General features: G+C 34.3%; 1 protein-coding gene across 1 annotated transcript in view; it reads right to left on the bottom strand.

Annotated features, from left to right (window-relative positions):
• Positions 1–13749, bottom strand: part of LOC149540395 (classical AGP protein) — a 66739-nt gene that overhangs the window by 39292 nt on the left and 13698 nt on the right. The window lies entirely within an intron of this gene.

The following is a 13749-nucleotide window of genomic DNA, read 5'->3' on the forward strand; positions in this document are numbered from 1 at the left end:
GAAATGGTAAATTGGCCAAGTCTAGTATGAATGAGAATTGATCTTTCAGAAAGAATATTAGTGAAATTCTGAACATCTTGGCATACTTGCTATGTTTGGAAATTTCTATTTTTAGTATGCCTATTTTTAGTGAGTTCCATTGCCTCCCAGATTAGCTTTATTTTCACTTTGGAAAATCTTACTATTTTTAGCTTGTCTATTTTTACTAGGTCTATTTTCAATAAATTTCACTGCCTTGCGGATTGACTTTATTTAAGTCTATTTTCAATAAATTTCACTGCCTTGCAGATTGACCTCATTTTGAGCTTGGAACAACTTACTATTTCTAGAAAATCTATTATTGGCAGGTCTATCTTGGCCACAAGTGAGCTATGACTAATAAAAAGACAAAGGGGTATCCAGTTCTGTACCCAGAAGAATGAAAGAGGCAGTCAATTAGAAAAAATGGTTTTGCTTGAAAAAATTTCCTTCAAAGATGTAAAATGAACTTTAAGTGTTGAAAAATTTCTCCTTCAATTATGAAAAAATGGTGTTGGAGAATTTCTCCTTCAAAGATAAAAAATGGCCAAGTGTTGAAAAACTTCTTGTCCACGGAAGAAAAAATGGTTGTGCTAGAGAATTCCTCCTACATGAAAGAAATTGCAAGGAATACATAGAATTTGGTGTATGAAAATTCTCTTTCCACATCTCAAATTTTTTAAACATCTTTAAGTTTGCGCCCAAAGGTTGAGAAATGTTGATAAAGATAAGAAACAAACGAGGAATTCTTGGAAAATAAAAGAAAATGCATGACAAAGTGAATTTAAAGCATGAGATGAAGAAGGTGTGGAGTTTTAGAGAGAGAGAGAGAGAGAGAGAGAGAGAGAGAGAGTTTTTGGAGACAAAAAATTTCTTTCTAGAGAAATGAATTTCCAAAGAGTTTAAAAAATCAGAGGAGGCATGAGAATGCTAGAGAGAAGAATTTTTTTTAAGACGGAGAAAATCTTAGAGAGGGAAAATATGAAAGAATTTTTATGTGACTCTTATGTCGATTATTTCATTTTGCAAGGGGAAGAATTCCAGCCCCACATGATCAAGGTCAATGATCAAGTTCCACAACTCCAGTTGTAGTGTTGAAGCTATCCAAGTTTCAAGTGACCCAGTTTAAGGCATTCAAGGTTCAGGATTTTAAAAGATCAAAGTTCAATCCAAAAATCTGAGAGTATGGCCAAGGGAAGTTCTATGTGAAAAAACACTAGAATGGCAATCATCAACAAAGGATTCCAATCCATCTTGCCAAGAAAGTACATGGATGGATGGAAATGTTCAGGCACTTCATTTTGAGACCTTTTAGCCCTCCTTAGTGTGGTTTTGGTCTCTCTCTCCTATTCCAATCTTGCTCAAATTTCTCAGTCATCTCTCATTTCTATGCATGGCCCTTTAGGTAGTATTTTTTCACCTTTTTGATCAAATCTTTTGATACTTTCATTATTTCCCAAATCTTTGAGCACTTTCCCCTAGACCTTAGGGTCCCCTTTATTGGGAATACAATCAAGGAAATGTCAACCACGTCAACCTATAACCAGAGGGATTCAGGTCTTGGGGCCCAAAGTGTCTCAAGTGTTTAAATTGTTTTATTATGTTCATCGGTCGACATGCTTTGTTTTCGATCCCAAAAACTAGTATAAAAGGAGGCTCGGGCATTTCATTTTCATCAACCATCAATCGGTAAGCTCTCAAAACTGCACATGATCAAGCACTAGCAAAATTCAAACAAGCATTTTCACGAATCTTCCTTGAAGATGGTAGTCATGTTTGACTTCTAAGGAGGAGATCTTCAATTCATGTATTCAAGTTCTTCTATTCTTCATCAAGGCATATCACAAACATTTTGATTCGTGAGGTTTTGACTCCTATGGTTCCTTATGGTTCCTTTAAGTCAAGGCTATTACATTTGCATACTTTATCACATACTAATCCAAATATATCTACAAAGGTAATTGTATTTCTCATTGTTATTCGATTTCTACTACATGCTAGTGTTTCCCTTATCATTATTTACATTTGAATTTCAAGGTCAATTCCTCAATCTAGGGCTTGACCAAGGCAAGCCCTCATCCAACAAAACAAAATCCATTTTTCTTGTGTACAACAACGGGTCATTAGCATTGCGAATTTGGGTTCGAAAACTATCAATCAAGGGCTACAGGGAAAATATGGGTCAACTTTGTTTTAGTGCTATGGGAACATGTATGTCATATCATAAGCCAACCAGTAGACATCAGCCAAATTGACCGGGGTTTTCTTGGTTTTCTAGTCTAATCATAAATCCACAATCGGATTCCCAGTCACAGTTTCAAATCCACAATTTTTGGAGCAGAAAAGCATTTTCCTTTACATCTTTCAAGGTTCGTTTCTCACCCTCCTTTTTATCTCTTGGCTTAGACATATTTTCATATTTCAATTGGGTGGATTGCATACATATTGCTCCTAGATCTATCTTACCTTTGCCATTTAATCAATTGGTTCAATTTACATTCACGTTGCACACATCTAAAGTTAATTAACATTGCATGAAAGATGAGTTGCTTGCATACTTCCTTAGTATTGTTTGGGTTTAGTATTGGCATCCCTTCATTTTATTGGGTTTTGTTACTCTTAACTTGAATTATATTAAGAATTTTGTTTGGAAGCTCCTCTTTCTCTTGTATTGAATGGCTTAGTGTAAATATGTGTTGTTAATGAATTCATCTCAGCTAGTTTACATTAGTAAATCCATTGATGCCATATTTTCCCCCTAAACAAAAAGGAGTATTCAAAGTTCGATGTGGGTTACGAAATGATGCAATTAAAAAAGACCCAAGCCTACATGACACCCAATATGCACACATAGGGCTTGGTCATCTCCACCAGCTAGTCAAATATCCCCAAGTAAAATTCCATTGCATTTAAGGAAGGTAATCAAGGATAACTTATTCAAGGAAGACAAAGCATTTAATTCATAGTGAGCATTCATGTAGCCTCATTATCCTACTAAATGCAAATGCATGGGGGGACTTATTACCCTACTAAGGAAGTGGTTATCTCTTTATTGGTCTATATGGACCCATTAATTAATTGTAGATTCTTTCTTCTTGCCCTAACCTTAATTAGGGCTGAGGCAGAAAAATTTAGGCCATCAATATTGTTTTGATCTAGGTGGCTCGTTGTAATTAGGGATCTATATAAAGGCCTCTTCTCTCATTAGTAAAGGAGTGAATTTTGAGATGGTTGATATCAGCTACCAAGTAATAGACCTTTCATTTTTTGTTTCATGGTGATTACTTGATGTATTTTGGTGCTTGCCTGATTTCATTATTCCCTCACTTAAGAGTAAAAATAGGTTTGTTAGCTTAAGTGCTTTGGTTTCAATAGAGAAAAGAAATGGTGTTTGATGAATTTCCCTAGCTCATAATTTCGGGAGTTTGTTGATTGTAAGTTGTCGTGTAAAGTTAGCTTGAGCCTCATTTTATATGGATGCTTAACTTCCATTAGTGTATTCATTGTTCAAAATGTTGGTGCATATGTGTGATGCACAAATTATTAGCATAACCCTTTGAAAATTGCAATAGTTCTTGCAGAGTTGTAATTCATCTTAGCGAAGTAGAGCTTGGTTATTAGGATTTTGTCAACTGGAGCACTATCTATTGATATCATTGCCCTTAGGAGTAGATTTAGATCCTTCTAACCCCATCCTTTTTAATTTCAGTTGTGTCATTCAAAGAAGCATCACAAGATTGCAATATCCGATGCAGGAGTTCAAGCCAAAATTACAGACGAAGTGAAGAACGATCCAAATGTAAAACCCTTTGTGATACCAGCATACCACATCAACCATTGAGCTTATCCACAAGTCAAGACCAGACACAAAAGGAACCTTGCAGTCACTTGAATGATCTTTTCACAATCTTAGCATACAAGGGACTTTGATCAAGAGAGGATAAGGTATCTTGATAGTTTGTTCTACTACTCATGAGTCACAAAACACACATCAATATTAATTGGCACTAGAAGGGCATGAACATCAAATTGTTCATTTAAAAATCAGAACCATCAAGTGAAGAAATTCAGTTGGCTGGAACTTGTATGAGCTTTCAATTGTCAAATCAGAGAAATGGTAAATCTCTCACTTATCAAAAAATTCCTATAATAGTGAAAAAGGTCAAAATCTAAAATAATCAGAAATCAAATAATCCAAAGAAAGCCTTCTTGTTGGAGGAGCAGTTGATTCATATTTCTTGGTGTCAAGACCAAACACAAAAGGAACCTCGGACTCACCTTGTATGATCTTTTCACAATCTTAGCATACAAGGAACTTCAAGCAAGAGAGGATAAGATATCTCAATATTTTGTTCTACTGCTCATTAGTCATAAAACACACATCAATTGTAATTGACGTGAGAAGGGCATGAACATCAAATTGTTAATTTAAAAATCAGAACCATCAAGTGAAGAAATCTGGTTGGCTGGAACTTGTATGAGCTTTCAAGTCAGATCTTAGGATGAAGTCAGATCTACAAGGCTGCGAACTATGACTAATATCATGTTTTTCATGCACATCTTGAGGAATCATGCTAGGAGTTTTGTATATTCCAGTGTTTGAGTCTTGTCAGTGCAAAATTTAGGTTCGGTTAGTCTAGGTTTTCCTTTTGTTCTTCATTTGGTTTCCCTTATTGCTTTGGGTTGCCATTTTTGTTTTTTTCTCCTTTAAAAAGGAATTTTGGATTGCTTTCTCGTTTGTTTCCCTTCTCCCTATGGGATTTTGGTTTGCTCGTATAGGTGGTTTTTTCTCATAGTTTAGGTTCTGTCTTCCCTTGAGCCGTTTTGCTCAAGGGGTTTGGGTTTTCCTTTCTTTCCCTTTGGTTTTGTTTTTTCTAAGTGAATTGAAAGTTTGAGGGTTCCCACTTCATGAGAGAGGTAGTGTAGCTTAAGAACACTCTAGCACATGTGCCTAGCAACGTTCACTCCATTTCTTGGATCAATATTCATAAAGTGCTTTAGAATACAAGCTTGTTCTTTTTTCAACTTCGTCATTTTGTTAGGACAACTCCTCGACTTGGAAATTTAATCGTTTATTGTGTCTTCACATCGAGACTTATTGATTACTATATCTTTTCTCGCCTAATCAATTGCTCTCTGTCATTTTGGATTCTTACAGAGAGAATTCGGCTAGTGTTAATTTTAAATCTTGCTTCACCGCCATTGTTATTTCCCTAACCCATAGTGAGATTCATTGCTCACAAGCTCAATAAAAGGAAAGAAATGTGGTATCAAAATAAAGAAAGAGGAAAAAACAAGAAAATTAAGATGAAAGATCAAATAAATAGCTTTCAAGTCTACATGGAAATATCTACAGGTGTTTGTAGAATAATTTGTTGGAAGTAGAGTCATCTCCATAGGTATTACAGTGACAAATCCACCAAGGCCATGGACACTTGATTGGCAGCAAGGCAATGTCCAGGATGCTTTTGGAGTTAAGAGGAATGTATAGCTTGTCATGACTAATTTCAGGGAATCTGAGGGCTCTTGTCGAGTGGAAATTAATGCATTTGCACACATCTAGGTTATCACAAACGAAGATGTTCTAATCCAATACGTGTTTTCCTCCCTTAAGCTTTTTCCCTAGTCTTTTGACAAATTCGAGGGACATTTCCATAGATGGAGCAATTATTTATCCTTAAAATGTTCAAGAACATTTATTGGAATTGGTGCTAGATGTTGTGACATTTTCACACATCGCCTGATTGCAAATGGGGATCCCTCTTTTTTATCTTGGCCTTGTCTTTTTGGCTTTCATTATAAGTAGTTTTGAGCTCAATCCCCTATGTTTCCCCATGTTTGCAATGACAATTGGTAAAATTGGCCAAGTCTAGAAAAATGTTCTCCACCTTGCACCTATAATTAGAAGTATGAATAAGAATTTATCTTTCAAAATGAATATTAGTGAAATGTTGAACCTCTTGCCTGTTGAGTTTTATCTAGAAATGAAGATAAACAACAATAAGAAGAGCAAAAACAATACAAAAGAGTCACAACCTTCCATAATCACACCCCATCAAAAGAGTTGCAACCCTTCATAACTTTTGTCTTTTGAAAGAGTCGCTTCCTTATTTTCTTCTCTATTAATTCCTTCTTAATTCACAGTTTCCCTTTTCTTTTCCTTCCTCCCCCTCTCAAATGACTTTCTCTTCTTCCTTTTATGTATGATTTTTTGATGGAGTCACAACTCTTCATCTCATTTCTTTTGACCATTCATTAAACATAACTAAAATTAGTTATGTTCCATTTTATTCTTTTATATTTATAATTAAAATTTTATTTTAGAATTCCTTTCTATTTAAATTTTATTATTATTGTTTTTTATTAAATCGTGTTAAAAAATGGACATTATAGAGAGTGTTATGGCTTAAAATGGGTTTTTAAGTATGTTTCCTTTATGGCTAAGCCAAGGTGATAATGGTTAAAGTGATGATTAAGATATGTTTGAGCGTTGTAAGCTGCATTAATCCATGACTTTATATCCCATGATAGACATCGGTCTTTCTATCAATATGCTCCAATCTCAAAAAAAATTACAAATCTAAAGCCATTTATAATTTATTTATAATAATTTGATAGCTTCATACTAGGGTTGTGATGTTAAATATTTTAGCTGTATATGATATTTTGAACACTATAATTTAGCATTGGCAAATTTGTATTACTTATTAATTAACATTCCTCTAGAAGTTTTTTGTTTTACGCATCTGCTCCAGGTGAATTATATTACATATTCTCTTGCATTTCGGGTCCCACAAATTGACTGGCAACAATTACGAAGAAGTCTCTTATCTGGCAGTGGTTACATTTTTGGCTAAGAGATTATCGAATGAAGGCAACTCCACTTAAAGGAAAAACGGCTAGCACATGGGTGCTCATTTCTTTCTTCTCTCCTACATCACTAACAACTCTTGTCAGTCTTATGTTATTAAAAAAGTGTGCAGCTGGGTCATTATATATGATTGATCTTTATCTATTAGTTGCAGTTGTTCGTTTTTCTGGAAAATATAATCTGTTCTTTAGTGAACTTTCTTGTGAAAAACAACACAATATTCTTTCTTCCCTATTGATTCACGAGTTCATATATTTTTTTAAGACATCATCAGAGTGTGCGTTTTTTTATCTTATCATAGTTGTGTTCAATCACCAAGAAGCTGTGATACCGTTTTCTCTTATGCATTCTATATCTTCGACTTTTCAAGTCTTGATCAAAGAAGTTACAAAGGAGTCTTTTGTTCATGCATTTATAGAGCTGAAGCTCTAACTTTTGTAAGGAAATTTTTCTACATTAATAAAGGATTCATTTTGAGGCTGGGTCGTTTCCCTCATTGCAGAGGGTTTTTCCCAGGATACATGTAGATGTTTGCTTTTCTGTTTCTAGTCTAGAATTAACATGATATCAGAGCTTGGTGCATGATCCTTAAGTCTGGACTAGATTTCTTCTTTTTAATCATGGTGTTTGGTTTAAAGGTTGAAGATCGTCTGGAAGGAGCATCAAATTTCACTTCTTGGAAATCCAAGATCTTATTAGTACTTAAGGAAAATGATCTTCTTTCATTTGTGGAATCTGAAGTTCAAGAACCCACTGACACTACAGAAAAAGCAACTTGGAAGAAGAATCAAATTCTGGCCAAGAGGATAATTATTGACTCCATGAAAGATCATTGAATACCTACTGTCTCCAAGCTAAAAACTGCCAAAGAAATGTTTGATTCTCTGCATAGTGTATATGAGATAAATAATACTAGCAAAATTCTAGCACTTCGTATGCAGCTCCTTCATACTAAGATGGGTAAAAGCAACTCCATTTTCTCCTTCTTGAAGATTTTTGATTTAAAGGATCAGTTAAGTACCATTGGAGAGATTGTCAACAACAAGGAACTAGTTATGCTTGCTATGAATGGTCTTCCTCATTCTTGGGAATCATTCATTCAAGGCATCAGCAGCAAGAGTGATTTACCAACCTTTGAAAGGTTGAGAACTGACTGTATTCAAGATGAATGTCGGCTGGAGGCTAGAGGGAGTTCCTGTAAATCTCATAATATGGAAGATCAAGTCCTCACTTCTCACACTTCAAGGAAAAGAGGAAGAAAGAAGTATTTCAGAAGGTTTGAAAAATAAAAATCCCTCTTCATCTTCTGATTTTAAAAGAAAAAAAGACTTCTCCAAAATTAAATGCTTTAGGTGTGAAAAACTTGGTCATTTTGCTAAGAATTGCACTGTGAGACTCAATCTTCATAATGTGGTTGTGTCTGATTCGAAAGATTCTTCTCCTTCAAAGATTCTTGTGATCATTCAAAAGGTCTTGTACTTATATCAGCTTTCTCTAGTCATGTACAAGCTGATCGCAATACTTGGTTAATAGATAGTGGTGCTTCCCGTCACATCTCCGAGTTCAAGCAACACATTTCGAATCTGATTGTATCATATTCTCATCTTCAAGTTATCATTGGTGATGATGCTTCCTATTCTGTTAAAAAGGGGCAGTTGCTTGGAAGAAAGATTTTGATTTCAGTTCTGCTCATATTATTGGAGAACACCATGGAAGTCTCTATAAGTTGTTAATCAAGTTCAATTTCTCAATCATGTTGCTTCCAATAACAATTTATTATGGCATAAGAGATTTGGGCATCTCAACTTTAAATCTCTTTCATCATTAGGGAAGTTTGTTGTAGGTCTTCCTCTTCTTAGCCCCTCTCATGATGGTGTTTGCAAAGGTTGTTCCCTGGGAAAATTTTCAAAGAGTCTATTTCATTCTTGTTGTCCTGCATTTTGTCACCACAAAATGTAAGTAACAGTACGAAACTTTTTCAAATTACTTTCGCATTTCTCTGAGTTTATTTCATTATTTAATTTGTTAGTATTGATCAACCAATCGGTACCAATTGATACAATGAATCTTTTTATTAAAGGTCTTCGTCAAGTCTTTTTTGTTTTGCTTTTTGTCGAGCCTTTGCTTGATTTTTGAAGCCTTCAAAGTCCGTTTTTTGCTTTTGAGTTTGCGTTTGTTTGTTTTTAGCGCTTTGATTTGCTCATGTTATGCCTTTCGATCTCCCTTTTGATTCGATCTAACCTAGAGGTCAATCGGAGTTGTCAGTCAAGAGATATGGTCATTTTAGTGCCTCAAGAGTCAAAAGTGAACATATTAGGTGCAACAGCACAAATTAAAAATATGATGTTATATTTTCATTTTGACATTCACTTTTTGAAAATATAACATTTTACTCACTTTTTGTTATGTTTTAAAGTTACTTTTCATTTAAATTTATAACTTAAAGTGACTATAGTGCACTTTATGTTATAATTTTAAGTTGAGTTACTTTTTAATTTTTCACTTAAAGTGACTATAGAACTATATAGTTACTTTGTAAATTTTTTATTTTTAAATCAAATACTTATATAAATGTCACTTTAACTTAATGTTTATGACTTATATTGATTAATATAATACATAAATATTATTTTTGACCCATATTGTTGACATTTTTATAAAAATAAGTGAAATGCATAACTTAAAAGTCTAAAAGTGGACATTTTATATGCATGTAAAAAACTATGAAAAGTGGAAACTTTTCATGCTAATGCATATAAAAATTCATTTTGAGGACCTTTTTCAAGTCATTACATCAAAAGCTTGTAAAAGTGGACCTTTTTGATGCAATGACATGAAAAGTTGAGTTTTCATGCTTGTGCAAAAAAAAAGTGAGATATGTTTATAAAATATGTAAGTGACTCCAAAAAGTGAGATTTTGGAAACTTGCACATTTTAAAATATGTAATGGGTTTCAAAAAGTGAGATTATATCTCAAGACATATTTTAAAACATGCATTGGACTCAAAAAGGTCCTCTTTTGCCTTCCAACATGTTTTAAAATATGTAATGAACATAAAAATGTCCTATTATGTGAAGAAAACATGTTCTTGCTCCAAAAACTTCCTATTTTGATCATAACTTTTGATTTTCTCCATGGATTTGAATGAAATCAATTGCATTCATCATGTTTTGGAGAGGTGGTCATTTTGCCCTCATCAAAAATCAAGTTATTGCACCAAAAAACGTGTTTGAAACTTCAAGCTAGGGCACCTTTTTTGCATAAAAATTCATAAATCTTCAAAGTTTGATCACATTTTTGTATGGAATCAAATCGTTTTGGCCCTATTTGCTGATTACATCACATGGTGATCACCATCTTTGTGTTTCAACATCAAATCGTTTTGTTTGGAAGATCACATTTTTTTTTTTGGAGAAACACGTTTTTGCTTAAAATGCCCAGAAAATTGGGGTTTTAATCCACTTTTATGCGTTTTGAAGCCACTTTTTTGCATTTTGATCCATGTATATGCATTTGGGGAAATCGTGTTTGCATTTACAAGTCAAAAATGACTTTAAAACATGCATTTTTTTAGTCACGTTTTTGCAAAAACGGCCCAGATTTTTGAATTAAAAAGTCATATTTTTGTTCAAAAAATTGCATTTTCAGCCCATACCTTTGATCAAGAGGGATTGTTTTTGAGAACTAAATGCATGATATTGTCTATAGAGACCATTTATTTGGCACTTTCATGTCAAATCCGACCATTGAATGTCCATTACATACAAGTGCGGAAAAAGTCAAAAGATTGTTTGAAAATCTGGATTTAAGGGAGAATTTGTCTTAAGTCTACAAAACTTGCTATTTTAGCTCTTTCTCCTTCTTTTTTGGCATTTAATCTTCATACAAGTGGACTCTTTCTTTCTTTCTATTTAATTTGTGCTAATCTTGCTATTTCCATGCATATTTTAGCTTGAAATTGCCTATTTGTCCATATATATGCCATGAAAAGTGCATTTTGCCTTTAAAAAAGATGAAAACTCTCATTTTCACACTTCTGAAATTTCTCCAAACTCCAAATTCGAATTTGCATATTGAAGTGGTTTCCTTGTTGACATGTTTGAGTATTTTGCCAAAGGCATGTGTTTATTTTTATGTTTTGCTTGTTTGCATTTCAGTTTTTTCTCCATTTGGAAGAAATTGCAAGTTCTTTCCAAGAACTTGAGCACGTTTCACTTCAATCCACTTTCCATTTCCATGTCACAACACTTCATCTCTCACTCAATTAAATGTGATTACATGTTTTTCATCCCATTCGCCATCCACACATGCATGTAATCCCATTTTTCGTTTCCATTTTCATCCATCTCATTTTCCGCTTTCATTCGCACGACACGATTATACGAAATATTTTACGTGTAATTGCATCAAAAAGGTCCAATTTTGACTAAAAGTCACTTTTTGTAAAGTCAAAAAGATGTCATTTTCTCCTCTCCATATGCATTCACACCTCCATGAGCAAATACATGTTTACGTATCTTTCCATGCTTTCCATCTTAGCCTTCATCCGCATATGCATGTAAAGTGTATCTTTCACTCACACTTGCATCTCATTTCAGCCTCCACCTTCCGTTACATGTAATCCATTTTCCATGCAGTGACATCTTGAAAGCTCAAGTCACTTTTTGAAAATCGACAATCTCCATTTACACAGATTCCCATGCACCAAGCACTTTACTTCAAAAAAAAAAAAAAGGAGTTAAAAGTGCTGATGGAAAGTTGTTTCGAGTGTACATCCGAACATCGTCAAAAAGATTTTCAAAAATTCAAAGACTCCAATTTGTGCTAATCTACAAAGGAGAATTCATGACAACTTGAGCAAGAAAAGATGGATCACATCAAGTTTCCACATGATAATGGACAATTCATCAAAGAGAGCTAGAGGTTATCAAAAGACACAACACTATGGTTATCAATGTGAATGCAGCAGTACAAGATATAGGAACTCCCAATCCTGTTATCATCTAGGATTGCATCATCAAGTACAAGGCCTTTCAGAATTGTTCTTTTCTCTTCCGTCTTCTTTCTTCTTCTTTTTTCATGTTTGTAGTTGGAAAAGATGCATTACATGAAAAAGTGTAATTACATGTAATGCGAGTTACATGTGTATGTAAAAGATGTAATGCGAGTTGCATGTGCAGTTGCATGTAAGCTTTTAGTTTCTGTAATTAGACTTGGTCAAAGTTGGTTGAGTTGCTCCCACTTTTTCCTCCCCCTTTTTCTCAACTTCTTTGCCTATATAAAGGAGTGCCCCCTCATTGTAAAAATTATCTTTTGTTGTATGCAAGAAAGCTCTACCACATTTGTGCAAGCATAACTTTGATTGTGTAGTACGAATTTGGGAGAAAGTTCGAAGCTTTGACTGGAAGCAATTGTGATAGAACAAATTAGAAGCTTTGACTATAATTTGTGCCTATTGTCTTGATTCATGTTATTATTGTGTGTTCAATAAAAGAGCATATAGAGTTAAGAAACAATTGAAGCCTGAGCTTTGACCAGGAACAATTGTGAAAATCCATAGCTAGAAGCTTTGTCTGTGGCTTGTATTTTCATCTTAATTCGCAAAATAGTTAGATTGTTTTTACTTTTAGGAGTCTTTGTGCCCTAATTGTAAAACTTTTACCATATAGAAGTACAACAGGACTCAGAGCCAAACTGGTACATTTTGGCTAGCCTTTGAGTTAGTTAAAATTTATCGGTATCACTGTTTCCAGCTCGTGATAGAAGTGTAATTAGAGATTCACCTTGCCCATTATTCGCCTAACAAATAAGTGGATCCTTTCTTGAAAGTTAAGAAGAAAGGATAATAGTAACACCTTCTTTATAAATCTCTCAATTTCTTGCTTACCTTGAGTTGATCCAAGGAACAGTGAGAAGGGGGAGCCTTCCCTTTAAGGTAGGAGAGACTCTGTCTCACACGCTGTGGCTGGTCATCCTATTTTGCGATTGAATTTTTTACCCAAAACTGTTGGTTGCAAAATATCCACCCAACAATTCTAGTGTAAGAAGAGCTAAGCATGTTTTAGAGCTGATTCATTCAAATCTATGTGGACCAATGTCATCAGCTTTCCTTAGTGGTTTCTGGTACTATGTCACCTTTATTGATGATTGTTCTCGCAAGACATGGATTTACTTTCTTAAATCCAAAGAGTCTTATGAAGTGTTATCCAAGTTTAAGGAATTTAAAGCCCTAGTCGAAAACATTTCAAAAAGGAAAATTAAAACACTTAGATCTAATAATGGAGGTGAATTTATTTCAGGTTCTTTCAATCTTTTTGTGTTGAAGCATGAACCAAGAGGGACTTTTGTGTCCCTTACAATCCCCAGTAGAATGGGGTTGCTGAAAGAAAAAACAGGACTATTGTTGAGGTTGCTAAAGCAATGATTCATGATCAAAATTTGCAGATTTTTCTTTGGGCAGAGGCCTGCAGGACTGCTGTCTATGTGCAAAATAGAAGTCCTCATCATGTTCTTAATGATATGACTCCAGAAGAAGCTTTCTCTGGGTCTAAACCTGACGTTAGTCATCTTAAAATTTTTGGTTCATCTGTATATGTTCATATTCCCAAAGATAAAAGATCTAAATTAGATCCTTCAAGTAAAAGGGGAATCTTTATTGGTTATAGTGAATCTTCAAAAGCTTATAGGATCTACATTCAAGGGGAAAAATCAATTGAACTAAGTAGAGATGTTTCTTTTGAAGAAAATATTAATACTTGCAAATCTGTTGATTCTTCATTTTAATTATGATTTAGATGCTCCTCAAAATCTTCCAGATACTGCTCCTACTTCTTCCAGTTTCTCTAAGAGAGAGAGAATC

The sequence above is a fragment of the Cupressus sempervirens genome, chromosome 9 (genome assembly GCF_028749045.1).
Source record: "Cupressus sempervirens isolate cs-2001-9-10 chromosome 9, ASM2874904v1, whole genome shotgun sequence".
NCBI lineage: Eukaryota > Viridiplantae > Streptophyta > Pinopsida > Cupressales > Cupressaceae > Cupressus > Cupressus sempervirens.